Source organism: Rhineura floridana, chromosome 7, assembly GCF_030035675.1.
Source record: "Rhineura floridana isolate rRhiFlo1 chromosome 7, rRhiFlo1.hap2, whole genome shotgun sequence".
Lineage (NCBI taxonomy): Eukaryota > Metazoa > Chordata > Lepidosauria > Squamata > Rhineuridae > Rhineura > Rhineura floridana.
In genome coordinates, this window is record NC_084486.1 from 127,753,394 (window position 1) to 127,766,130 (window position 12,737).

Below are 12,737 nucleotides of genomic sequence, written 5' to 3' on the forward strand. Positions count from 1 at the left end.
TTCACTCTGCAATCCTGTTGAATTCACTTCTTTTTCTCTTGGAACCACTTAGGAACTTATGCTATTGACAACATCCCCTTGTCTCTTAGAGGGGAAAAATCAACACTTCTGCTCGCTTCATTACCTGAATGTTATGTTTTCGGCAGCAGTTAATTTTTATCACTCAGAGAAGTGATCCTCTAGTACTAGAAAGCATACACTACTGTACACTACTTGTCAATAGTTTTTAAGATCCTACAGGTTTATGATACAAGGTATCCCAAAGGTGATATTTCACAAAAATTAATGGTAAGACATATCCTCTCACCAGATCATCATATTCTTATTGCGTGATTAAAAATGCACATTTAGGCATGCTCAGTGATAAATCAGGCATCTCACCTATGAATGAAAACATGCAGCATGTGAATTTCTAGAAATATGACTAATTCATATTTAATGCAACATTTATTTACCTCCCACCTCTGATGCTAGGATGGACATGAGGAAATCTTCCTCCCAATCTCAGCAGTTTGATTTTGGTCCCCATTTCTATATCATTTTTATAGGTGCCTCTTCTGAGTAGCATCATCCCCTGTGTGTCCTACCCTTCCTCTGATGAAGTTAGGGTGGAAAACATGAAGAGGGGCCATGCTGCTTAACCCTTTTTTTAAATCAAGGAGGAAAAAAACCCCTGCTTCACAGATTGGTAAGCACTTCCAGGATAAAATATTTAGCATCCGCCAGGACTTAGACTCCAGTGTTATAGCAGGTGAATCAAGCAAGGTATCCAGAGCACAGCCTTGTCCCGATTTCTTGAATGAGTTTCAGTTGGTACAGCTTGAGGACATTGACAAGGTGCTTGGACAGGTTCGTGCAACCACTTCTGTGCTGGATCCTTGCCCTTCTTGGCTAATAAAAGCTAGCAGGGATGGAACAGCTGGCTGGGCCAGGGAAGTGATTAATGCTTCTCTGCGAGAGGGGGTGGTCCCTGGCTGCCTGAAAGAGGCAGTAGTGAGACCACTCCTGAAGAGACCCTCCTTAGACCCAGAAAATCTTAATAACTATAGGCCGGTAGCAAATGTTCCATTCCTGGGCAAGGTCCTTGAATGAGTGGTTGCGGGCCAGCTCCAGACCCTCTTGGATGAGACCGATTATCTGGATCCATTTCAGTCGGGTTTCAGGCCTGGTTTTGGCATGGAAACAGCCTTGGTCGCCCTGTATGATGACCCTTGTCGGAAGAGAGACAGGGGGAGTGTGACTCTGTTGATATTCTTCTGGGAAGACTGGCTGAGTTGGGAGTGGGAGGGACTGCATTGCAGTGGTTCTGCTCCTACTTGGCAAGTCGGCTCCAGAAGGTGGTGCTTGGGGAACATTGCATGACACCCTGGATTCTCCAGTATGGGGTTCCACATGGGTCAGTTAAGTCCCCCATGTTGTTCAACATCTACATGAAACCTTTGGGTTCGGTCATCTGGAGGTCTGGAGTGTGTTGCCATCAGTACGCTGATAACACACAGCTCTATTTCTCCTTTTCATCTTCAGGTGAGACTGTCAATGTGCTGAACCGGTGCCTGGCTGTGACGGACTGGATGAGGGCTAATAAACTGAGGCTCAATCCAGACAAGACTGAAATGCTGCTAGTGGGTGGTTCTTCTGACCAGATGGTGGATGTCCAACCTGTCCTGGATGGGGTTGCACTCCCCCTGAAGAAGCAGGTTTGTAGCTTGGGGGTTCTCCTAGAATCATCTCTGTCACTTGAGGCTCAGGTAGCCTCAGTGGCACGGAGTGCCTTCTACCAACTTTGGTTGGTGGCCCAGCTGCGCCCCTATCTGGACAGGGATAACCTGGCTTCAGTTGTCCATGCTCTGGTACCCTCCAAGTTAGATTACTGCAATGCACTCTACGTGGGGCTGCCTTTGAATACTGTTCAGAAACTGCAGCTTGTGCAAAATGCAGCAGCCAGATTGGTAACAGGGACCAGATGGTCCGAACATATAAAACCAATTCTGGCCCGCTTGCATTGGCTGCCTGTATGTTTCCGAGCTTGATTCAAGGTGCTGGTTTTGACCTATAAAGCCTTACACAGCTTGGGACCACAATACCTGATGGACCACCTCTCCCAACACAAACCCACCCGTACACTACGCTCAACATCTAAGACCCTCCTCCGGGTGCCTACTCCCAGGGAAGCTGGGAGGGTGGCAACAAGGGAGAGGGCCTTCTCAGTGGTGGCCCCCAAATTATGGAATGATCTCCCTGATGAGGTGTGCATGGCACCATCACTGTTATCCTTTCGGTGCCAGGTGAAGACTTTCCTGTTTTCCCAGGCATTTTAGCACGTGTTTTTAAATTGTTTTAATTTTTTTAAATTGTGATTTAGATTATTTTTAAAAGATGTGTTTTAAATTTGTATCTTTGTTTTTAATGTTTTTAGTTACTGTAAACCGCCCAGAGAGCTTCGGCTATGGGGTGGTATACAAATACAATAATAAATAAATAAATAAATAAATTGGTGAATCTCAACTAATGTTTTTAAACATATTTATTTATCATGGAATACCCTTCTCCCCCTTATTATACAGTCATGAGAATGGCTGTATACTATAGCCAGCATGGATTTTTCGCACTCTGCAATTTTCAATTGAAAATATCCCCCATGACATTCTGATGCTTCCCATAAGCTCGAATCAAAACAAAACCTTACAAAACATATAGTCCTGAACTCAGAAAAGCTTTCTTAACAACCATCTAAGTTTTCATGGCAATGCACAAAACACTCAGAGAGAATCAAGAGATCAAAGTATAAAACAAGAGAAAAAAATCCAGATCCCTGTTGGATCTCATAATTTGTTGAAATTAATTAAAAATCAACCATGTTCACAGAGTACCTGTAATCCTATTGACCTTGCCCCAAACTCTGACCTTCATCTTCTGCAGTACAAAAGTTTTAAAAAATGCATGGCTGATTTTTAATTAATTTAAGAAATTTTACATTGAAGCCTATTGTAGTGCTGGGCATGCTCAGTAAGAACTGTCAGTGTTCTAAAAGCTAGACTCACAGCTGTTTGGCTTGGCTAATCAGGGTGCCACACCCACACCAGATAATTATTTCACTTTAGACCTGGGAAGTGTAGTTTGTGAAGGATGCTGAGAGTTGTTAGGAGACTCCTATTCCCCTGACAGAGCTCCACTGACCAGAGTGGTTTAACAGTCAGTGCCTCTTCTGGGGATTGTAGCTCTGTGAGGGGAATAGGGCCTCTCCTGGCAACTCTCAGCACCCTTCACAAACTACACTTCCCAGGATTCTTTGAGGGCAGCCATGACTGTCTAAAGTGAAATAACAGTCTGGTGTGGATGTGACCAGGGACAGCTTTGGTTTAAATTTGGGTGGGAGGCTACATGTGCCTGCTGTAGAATAAAAAAAGGGGGGACCCTGAAAAACAATAATGCTTTTCACAATGTTTTCCTTTTGGAAAGGAAGGGGGGTTTCTTTCTGTCCAGTGCCCACCCACCCAATCTCCTCCCCTACCTCTCTCTCTCCCCTCCCCCTTCTTCCCCACCCCTTCTTTCCCTTCTCTCCCCATTCTCCTGCTTCTCTGCCCCTACCCCAGGTCAGTTTCACCTATCATAAGCATGATTGCACTGGAATAAATCCCATTGAGCTCAAAAAGCATGCAAACAATCAAACCTGCCTTCCTTCTTCCCTCCCCCTCCTGCCTGCTGCCATCCCCCTCCACCCCTCTGCCCTTCTGCCTCCTCCCGTACCCCTGCCCTTCCTCCTCCTCCCCTCTCCACCCCTTGTGGTCAGTTTCACCTATCCTAAGCATGATTGCAGGAGAGTAAATCCCATTGAACCCAATAAGCATGCAAATGATTGATCCATTCTCAGCAAACGTGCACAGGATCCCATTTCTTACCTCCCGCATTAAAAAGCAGAAAAATTCACTAATAGGCAGAAAAAAACCTTGCAGTTTTTTTTTAAAAAAAATGGAAATTTGCAGGCATTTTTGTGTGCATTTCATCTAATATATGCCTCTTAATGCAATTTTGCCCAATATCCACATTTTTGCAAACAATTTCCCCCTACTATAATGCTACTTTCACAAATATAAGCATTTGGGGCGTACTTTCCCCTAATATATGTACATATGTATTTGTTTGTATGTGTCTGTGTGTGCGTGTCTGTGTGTGCGTGTCTGTGTGTGCGTGTGTGCGCGCGCAGGCATGAGCACACTTTTTTTGGACAGAGAACTGCATTGCAAAATGTAGAGAAGGCCCAACTTTGAATGACAACTGCATTTTGGTTTGCATATTGGTTTGTGGAGAGAAACTAGATTGGCTTGCTTTTAAAATGAATTTCTCCCCCATCCACTGTGCAGACATTGGCAGACGATAATGCTTATCTCTGGGCCTTGAAAAGTTTTCACCTGTTTACTTCTTCAGATCAAATTCATGTTAAAGCCCCAAGAGTAGGACAGATGGGCTTTCTATTTGTTGGCAAATGTATTCCTGAGGAATAGTCATGTGGGCTGTAGAAAGAGAACATTATACTACCCTCTCTAAATGCTGCCCTGATGACCATTCTCTGTTCCTAGAATTTCTCTGTAACAGCAGCCTCTTCCATACATCTCAGAGGAGACTAAAAATCCTGGTAGAAGCAATAATTGAATGTCTTGAGGGGGGGAAATTATTTACAGTTTCTATCCTGTCTCAGTTAGCTTGTGGCCAGAAACATGAGGATTCGTGTCTTTGATAGGATTATTTTTCATTTGAGGTAGTGAAGAACTCTCCAACTTCTATCCTAAGTCTAAAAAGAAGCACAAAAACCTTTGAATTTGCTCCCTCTGTTTTGTTTTTTTTAAAGAGCAAAGGGCAATCTATTTGTTCCTCATTCGGTTCTTCTTCAAGAGCTCCACATTACAAAGAGCCAGAGGAAGAGAGAGACTTGGGGAAAGTAATTTAACCCAATCTCTTTGAAGCCAGGTTAAAACGCATGACGGCAGTCCCATTGTAGCACTGTGTAAGATGGTTTCTTTTCTTTTTTTTAGAATGTCTCTGGGGAACTGATGGCCACCCACCTTTAGAACTTTTGTTGTTTGCACCATATAAAGCAGCATTTCCGCAGATGGCTAAAAATCAATTAATTCCTCCCATTCGTCCATTATAAAATCACTTTCTTAAAATGGGACCCAAGCATCACATGCTCATCCTCAGAGAAAGCTTATTTTTATTAAGATGATCAACAAGAGAGCATGATCTCCCTGAGCCATTTAGGAATTTGCAAACACTGCTGCAGATGAATTTGTGTCTTTTGCCACCACCACCCTTTTCCAGACACCAATTTGAATCACTTTGCAAACATTGCTTTGCATGTATCACTTTGCAGCTGAAGATAGAGAAGAGCAAACAAAGCTTCCTTATTGGCCATATTCACCCGCAATGCTAAACCAAAAATCTTGTCTTAGTAAGTCAGGGTCTGCACGAGGTACATGAAGGTTTCAAGAGCCACTTTTCAGCTACTTCACTCCTTCCTTTATGTGAATGGCAAAACAAGTTTGGGAAGGGCTGTAGATCACTGGCAGAGCACCTGCTTTGCATGCAGAAGGTTCCAGTTTCAGTCCCCGGTATCTCCAGGTAACACTGGGAAATATCCCTGCCTGAAACACTGGAGAATCACTTCATGTCGACAATATTGAGCTAGATGGTGAATGGCTTCAAAACAAGCCAGGATATGAACTATATGTCAAAGTATCCTGGAAGAGGGTATGGGTGTCTGGCTCAAACCCTGAAGAGCAGCATTCCACTCTGCAATATTTTGTTACGACCATCAAGAGAAGTGCAAATTTTAAACATGACTCATTTAAAATTACAATAAAATTTAATGTTTTTCAACATACAAAATAAAATGTTTTAATTACTAGTTTTTAACTGTTTTTATTGATAATTTCTTGTAAATTGCTTAGTAGTTTTGTTATAACCAAGTGGAATATAAATTCTGTTAAATAAATAAATGTGAGGATTGAAAAAAGAGTAGAATAACTAAACAACCTGATACAGATCAACAACCGTTTAAGTTACCAAATGTATTTTGACCATATGATCTTCTTCAGTGGCTTATATTTATAAGTGAATTAGCTGCTCTAGAGTCAATCCAGAATCTGTAGTATTTGAGCCTTTATTTGTATCTGTAGAATTTGGAGGGAGAGGCAGTGCATATGTTTGGTGCAGATGTGGATGGATAGTCCAATGATGCACAGTAGATGCTTGAAAATCTTAGTCAGCAGATTTTTCATCTAGACATCCCAGATTGGAGATTGGAGAATTCTCCTACACTATTTTCTTTAATTCTATGGTCATAAGCCCTGATACAAACTTTGTCAAAATGCAAACACAATTTGGGTTGGTCTTTCACAGTCCAATCCTATTCCTGTGTAGCTTGGGAAAAAATGGTAACATGTGCCTCTGAGCATATGGTGAGTGGTGGCAACACCTGTCATCTCAAAAAATGGAGAATTACATTTTTGTATGTTTGTTGGTGTTCTTCTTACTTTGCTTCTTTCCTGTTACTATTGTTTCTACAGAGAATCTAACCTAGAAAATGATATTTATCTCATTATTCATAGTAGAAATCTGTGTCAAATTTATTTTATATTAATTTCAAAGCCTTTTTATTGGTCAATGTCATGTGATGTTGAAGACAGCCTTTCCTGTTTCAAACTGGAGGTTATGTTCTATTTCTATTTTGGGTGCATTAACAGTTGAATTTGAAGCTGCAGTTTGATGTAAAATCAAATTACAATATGTTGCTACTTATGCAACGAATCTAGCTATTGGGAAACAACAAACTTAGCCCGCCCAAGATGCATGTGTTCAGCCTGCTATGCTTAAAACACTCCACTTAAGGAAAGGTGGGCATGGTTAATTTAAAACATAGAGCACACCTCATAGAGCCAAAAAGACAAATAATTGGGTGTTAGAACAAATTAAACCAGAACTTTCACTAGAAGCTAAAATGATGAAACTGAGGTTATCATACTTTGGACACATCATGAGAAGACACGATTCACTATAAAAGACAGTGATGCTGGGAAAAACAGAAAGAAGTAGAAAAAGAGGAAGGCCAAACCAGAGATGGGTTGATTCCATAAAGGAAGCCACAGACCTGAACTTACAAGATCTGAACAGGGTGGTTCATGAGAGATGCTATTGGCGATCGCTGATTCATAGGGTTGCCATAAGTCATAATCAACTTGAAGGCATATAACAACAACAAAATCATGCTTAGGATTGGTGAAACTTACCATGAAGGAGGAGAAGAGGGAGGGCAGAGGAGGAGGAAGATGGAGGAGGGAAGGGGAGGAGGAAGGGAGGAGGAAGGGAGAGGAGAGGGGAAGGAGAGAGGGGGAAGGAGAGAGGGAGGGGAAAGGCAATTCTGATCATTTGCATGCTTCTTGAGTTCAGTGGGATTTACTCCCATGCAATCATGCTTAGAATAGGTAAAACTGACCATGGAGGAGGAGGGAGAGACAGGAGAGGGAAGGAGGAAGGGAGGGGAGGGGGAAGGAGTGAGGAGGGGATTGGAAAGGGAAGGGGCAAAAGGGAGGGGATAGGAGGGAGGGAGGAGGAGGGGACGGCGGGTTTGATCATTTGCATGCCTTTTGTATTCAGTGGACTTTACTTCTGTACAATCATGCTTAGGATAGATGAAACTGACCTGGAGGAGGGACAGTGAGGAAAGCAGGGGGAAGGGAGAGAGAAGGGGAGGAAGGGGAGGGGTAGGGAGGAAGGTGGAGGGGACAGAGAGGGGAGGAGATTGGGTAGGCAGGCACTGGACAGAGGCAAAGCCCCCTTCCTTTCCAAAAGGAAAACATTGTGAAAATATTGCTTTTCAGGGTTCCCCCCACCTTTTTATTCTACAGCAGACACGTGTAGTCTCCCACCTAAATTTAAACCAAAGCTATCCCTGGCCGCATCCACATCAGACCTTTATTCCACTTTAAACATTCATGGCTGTCCCCAAAGAATCCTGGGAATTGTAGTTTGTGAAGTGTGCTGAGAGTTGCCAGGAGAGGCCCTATTCCCCCTCACAGAGCTACAATCCCTAGAAGAGGTACTGACTGTTAAACCACTTTGGCCAGTGGAGCTCTGTCAGGGGAATAGGAGTCTCCTAACAAGTCTCAGCACCCTTCACAAACTACACTTCCCATGATTCTTTGGGGGAAGTCATGACTATCTAAAGTGAAATAAATGTCTGGCTTGAGTGTGGCTACCTGATTAGCCAAGCCAAACAGCTTTGAGCCTAGCCTTAAGAACACTGATGGCTTTTATTGAGCATGCGCAGCACTATAATAGACTTCAATGTAAAATTTCTTAAATTAATTAAAAATCAGCCATGCTTTTTTTTTTAACTTTTATACTGCAGAAGATGAAGGTCAGAGTTTGGGGCAAGGTCAGTAATAGGATTGCAGGTACTCTGTGTATAATTCATATACAATATACTGAATATAAAGTGCAGCTCCTTTGATGGTTCTACATTTGTGTCTCAGAGTTTAAATTCTGGCCCACTTATTATTATTATTGGTGTTGTTGTTTTTGTTATAGTTGCCACCCTGGGCTCCTTCTGCTACATATCCTTCTCCTATATATTCATGTAAAAATGAATAAATAAAATCACTCTAACTTACAGACCTGTATGTGAAGTACAATGCATACTTGAACTATGCTATATAAATATACATCATTATTGCAAACAGTCTCTGTTTCTGAAATTAAGCAAAATGCACTGGGAATATGTTGGAGAGGTATTGTATTGAAAACCAAATATCCCTAAGTGCTCTGGAATTGTAAGACAATCACTTTCTAAATCTGGCAAATGCTTGCAGTGCTATTCATCTGGAAAGCAGTAGGGGACACTCATCTTCTACCATGCTATAACTTTGCACAGCTGTACAATTAACACATGATTCTCCCCCATCCATTTATTTTTGGAGCAAAACTCTGCTTTTGCTGGAATTAGAAATCTTGATTATTTTACAAGCCACAACTTCTGTGCCTGAAGCATATGGCCGTGTTACTAGGTCAATGCTGATGCCATCTATTCATGTTTATTTTGTAACAGAGCTACTGAGGTCATTCCATCTTATGCAGCACTGGCTATTTATCTCTGCGGGGACACTGAGACATAGATTACAAGGGGATGCTCTGCTATCTGCAGTGGTGTGGCCGATAAAATGACTGCATTGTATAATAATTTTGTAGCTGCACATATATATGTGTGTTGGGAAAATGACCATGATGACCTGCTCAAAATGTTTAACCTCCCAAAATCCTGCTATCTTCTTGCATGTATAATATCTACTATATATTTTGGACAGTTGCTTATTTATTCACTATGCATTTGGACACCTCTTAAGATATCATAGCCAAATTTTACCTGATGGTTCCTGAGGTTAAGTGGCAGGTTTCAGTCTATGCTTGGATACAATCAAATGCCATTTTGAATCAAGATGGTAGACTGAAACTTTCAAAACTGCACTGAAATGTTGGTTTCTTAGAATTCCCAAACAATGCTGTGTACGAGGCTGCTAGTACTTATATATCCCCTGCCTTGTTTTTGAAACTTAATCTGAATTTCCTGTTAGATATGAGTTAAAATTCATGCCAACATGGTCTAATTTTCTTAATAGGACTCTCCACCATCCACTTCCAATCTAGAAGCCTATTGGTGTTTAACCCAAAGTATTAAAAAGAAACTAAAACTTCAGACAGATAGTGGTTTACTCAGCATGGGTTTGTGATACCATTTTACATCAGACAATTTCTCCCTTGATAAGTCAGTTTGTTCGTATATGTGATCCTTGCATCTTTAATATCTTGACTGACTATCTTCATGCATATGGGCTAATAATGGGATTTTTTGCCCAATACAATACATGTCTACTCTGAAGTAAGTCCCATTAAATCCAATGGAGCTTACATCATGGTGAGTATTGGATTGCAGTCTCAGATAAGGAAATGTACAATGCTGCCTAAGGCTATCTTTATAACTATGGATAGTTCAAGCACAATGTCTTGTCTTATGTTGCTCAATGGATAGGCTGCATCAAAGTATTAGTCAGCCTACCGCTTTGTATGCTTCTTTCTGTATGCTTTAAAAAAAAAAAAAAACCTTTCTTTGAATTAATCATTTGATTAGTCTTTTAATTGTTCCCTTTGTTGTTCCAGCATTCATTTTGCAGCTTTTGCAAAACCTCAAAAACCTTGCTACTTAACTCAAATACATTGCTCTTGATTTAATTCAGAAGAGACGTGAATGATATGTTGAAATGTCACATCAGTTGAGCAGTGCATGGATGTACATAATCTTGATTTAAGAATTATCTATGAATTATGTATGAGCTGTACAGAAAAGGGTGAGGGAATAGAAACAATCACAAGTGAGGCTCCTGTCTGAAACCTGGTCGCCCATCTTTTGTTTGGGGTATTTAATAAACTATCCCAGAATGGTGCTGTGAATAACAAGTTTATAGGGTCAGCTAGTTGTATCTCTGGACTTGTGACAGAATGTATTGGTTGTTCAGCATGTCCCTTTTAAAGATGATCTCCTTTAAATAGCACTATGCCAAAAATGTCTTTTATACATCAATCAATGAGAAATGAAATTGCATGTGAAAATTATCAAATGGGAGAGAAAATTTCAAAGAAATTCTCATGAATGAGGTGGAGGTTTTGTTGCTGTTGCACTTATCTTACTTTCAAAGTGGCCAAGGGATACTTGTGAGTGTCTTTTCTTTCATTCAACAAATCATCTGCACTCTGCAGCCTTCCTGAGTGTCCATGCTTCCTGAAATCCAATGACACCCTCAGCTGGGCCTTCCTATATGTCTGAAGGCCAGGGGGCTGCCTACTGTGTGCATGACTGCTTTAAAGTAAAGTCTTTAAAAAATTTTTTAAAGAAACCATTGCAGAACCGTTCTTTTTTTTAAGGTATACGCCTATCTCCAGTGTTCAGTAGGCACTATCATCTCAGCTTTCCACACTTCAATTAAAACTCAGGGGAAGATATCATGAAGTACCTTCTCCCATGGGCCTTTTTGAGAGCAGGAAGCCCAGGCAACTGAGGAGGCTGCAGAGTGTTGGAGAAATGTTTATTGGGAAGAAAAACACATCAACTACCTGATGATAAATTAAGCTCCCCCCCCCATCCCCACCAAAAGTATAAATAAATTCTACAGCACCCTGTGAAGGGAGAAAAACTGAAGTCTCTTTCACAGGAGAAGAAAACGTAAGAGAAATTGGTGGGAGATTTTGGCACAGTGCCACTTTAAATTACAGGTGTTTCAGCTTAAACATTATTTTGGCTATTTTACTTTGACTGACATGACTTTGAGAATCAGTGCATCTTATTTTTATGATAGTAATCCCCCTTATCAGCTCCTATGCACTGGCAATGACTCACATTTTTTCAGTCAGATATATAAGTTTGTGACAGTCAGAGTAGACAACATTTGGATAGATCAGCCTTTCCCAACCAGTGTGCCTCCAGATGTTGTTGGACCACAATTCCCATCAGCCTCAGCCAGCATTGCCAATGGTCAGGAAAGATGGGAATTGTGGTCCAACAACATCTGGAGGCACAATGGTTGGGAAAGGCTGGGCTAGATCAAGGTTGGAGAACCTGTGGCCCTCCAGATGGTGCTGAACTACAACTCCCATCATCCCTGACCCTTGGCCATGTTGGCTGGTGCTGATGGAAGTTGGAATCCAACAACATCTGGAGGACCTCAAGTTAGCCATGCTTAGATTAGATCAGCCTTTCCCAACCATTGGATCACCATTGTTGCTGGACTACAGCATCTATCAGCCCCAGCCAGCATTGGGAATTATGGGAACTAGAGTCCAGCAACATCTGGGGTCCCAAAGGTTGGGAAAGACTGGGCTGGATGAACAGTTTGACCTATGTCCTTAAAGTGTTCTGGCATAAACTCACACCTACCTAATCCAATTATTATTCCACAATCCAATGTATAATGATTGTGCCCACTTCCAAATTCCATGCATTCATCCAAAGGTCCATGTAATCAGGGATCCTACATTTTGCAGAGTGCAGACTCTGTTCCATCCTTTGGATGAGTATGTGGAGGTCAGGGATGAGGCCAGCAAGTGTAATCCTGTTCCCCACTCCACACTTTCATTTTAGGTGAAATTGTTGACTGAGAATCCAGCAGTGACTCCCAGATTCCAAGGAGATCATATGCCATGCTTGCAGACAAAAATGAAAATAGGTATTGCAATGTATAATGACAATGAGGTCAACCTAATCTTTTAAAGGCAATTTTAAAATCTAGTACTCCTTTAATATTCTAGTCCTTGACATTATAGCTCCAAATTATACTCCATCAGTGGGGTTTTTTGTACAATTGATATCAGCCGCAAAATGTCACACAATGTCACAAATACACAGAGCTCTTTAAAGTCTGAGCATGATTGGCATGCAGCTGTAACAAGTCATGTTGCTTCTTCTTAGAAAAACATCTTAAATGCCAGTGCCAACAATCACAACAACAAATATATACGTGTGTGTATGTTTCTAAGGATTTGTGTGATCAGAATGCATGAAATGATTGCTAGAAAGCTTCCCGGTGTGGTGTGTGTGTGTGTGCTTCTCTTTCAACGTTATCGACTCAGCCAAAACAAGAGATGCTATTTAAAGAGGCAAAGGTACCAGGACCTGTTGGCATTAACAAAGCAGCTGG